The sequence below is a fragment of the Triticum aestivum genome, chromosome 7D, assembly GCF_018294505.1.
Source record: "Triticum aestivum cultivar Chinese Spring chromosome 7D, IWGSC CS RefSeq v2.1, whole genome shotgun sequence".
NCBI lineage: Eukaryota > Viridiplantae > Streptophyta > Magnoliopsida > Poales > Poaceae > Triticum > Triticum aestivum.
This window is the reverse complement of record NC_057814.1, coordinates 15,979,446-15,981,098: the sequence shown is the minus strand read 5'-3', so window position 1 is coordinate 15,981,098 and position 1,653 is coordinate 15,979,446. Positions and strand designations below refer to the sequence as shown.

Here is a 1,653-nt window from a genome sequence, read left to right as displayed (position 1 = left end):
ATTGGAGATAACATTCAGAATCAGGCACGTAAGATGTAACTGTATCAAGAGATTGAGTTTTTGGGGGAGATTGGAAAAAAGTTGACGTTTTTTAAAATATTTAAGGCTGGCCGCTAAAATTTTGACTGTCAGGTTCCGAGGTAGCTTGTTTCAACCAACCTGATATGTGACCCTACCCTAACCTCAATTTTGACTGTAAGAACACATACCAAGATACGTTTTATACTAATGCAGTGATGTTAAATGTAAAATTTCTCTAAGATATATGAACATAAAGACACTGATATAAATTTCCTGAGATATATAAATATAAAGATAACATATGATAATAATGTGCTCTAATCTTAATATCTCTTCACTTTAAACTAGAGAAGTATAGCTAGACGAAAACAAATGATAAATTAGATCTAGAATTCTAGGCCTTCCATTTGACTATATGAAATTAACAACTGTTACCAATTAGACGCTAGTGCGTCGGATAATAGTAATTAGTATACATAAATACCTCGCAATCGATTTGCTTAGGAGTTACTCGACAGTTGTACGGCGCCCAGAAAGCCGGCGATAACAATTACCGGCGGCCATTACCGGTTGAAACGAGTATATGCACTCGCTCTCGCTGGAGTCTCCAGTAGGCAGTATCCTATCGTCTGGCCGCGTGCTGGTTCTGTGGTCGTGGATGGTGTCATGGCGGCACGCAGCAGGCGGCGGCGGCCAGCGGGCAAGCGCCCTAGCAGCCAGACGCACGTACGCCGATAGATCTGATCGATCCCATTGTGGACAGACGCGCATACTCTGGGCAAAACAACCACAATGCATGGCTTATGGGCTGGGCTTCTTTTTATTTCAGAGTGTTGATCAAGCACTGGGCTAATTAAGTTAATTACCTCCGGCCATCAGCGCAAGTACCCGTAATATCTCTACTTGGCCAAATCCTATTTGGCGCCCGTTGCGCCCGATACAGCTATTTCCACAATCGGGCGCACACCCCCCTCCCTTCGTTCGCTACTAACGGGCCGGCCATCAGCGCAAGTACCGGTAATATCTCTAGTTGGCCAAATCCTATTTGCCGCCCGTTGCGCCCGATATAGCTATTTCCACAATCAGGCGCACACCCCCTCCCTTCGTTCGTTACTAATGGGCCGGCCCATCACAACGTTTGCTATATGTTTTTATAGCACAAAAAAGTTTTTATAGCGCAAAAAAGACCACTCTCGAGGGAGAATCGAACCACCAACCTATCGCTAGGTGAGACGACTCAACAACCAACGCGCCACCAAGCTTGATGTGATGACATACATCTTTTCTATGCTTTCTTCTTTCGTGAACTTCTTTTCGTATTCGATGAATTTTTTTTAAATTGATGAACTTTTTTGCAAATTCGATGAAATTTTTTGCAAATTCGATGAACTTTTTTTCGAATTCGATGAACTTTTTCCTAAGAACAAGAGTATGTACTGTAGAAAACTGCTTGGTTTTTCTTCTAAGAGAAATCATGACATAATATAGCAATTTTGGGGGAGAGAAAAAAACAAGCGATCAAGCGTGCTGCGTGAGCCAGCGATCGAGCGATCGAGTGGGCGGCTAGCGAGCGAGCGGGAGCCAGCGCGCGTTGCTGGGCCAAGCCCATGCAAGCGACGCAGCGGGCGCTGG

The 1,653-nt window shown here is 44.4% G+C and overlaps 1 long non-coding RNA gene across 1 annotated transcript in view; it reads right to left on the bottom strand.

The window, feature by feature from the left end:
* Positions 1 to 786, bottom strand: part of LOC123163734 (uncharacterized) — a 2,953-nt gene extending 2,167 nt beyond the window's left edge. The window contains exon 1 of the long non-coding RNA XR_006481975.1: positions 506 to 786. This is a non-coding gene — a long non-coding RNA (uncharacterized lncRNA). The remainder of the gene's footprint in view (positions 1 to 505) is intronic.
* Between the last annotated feature and the right edge of the window lie 867 nt (positions 787 to 1,653).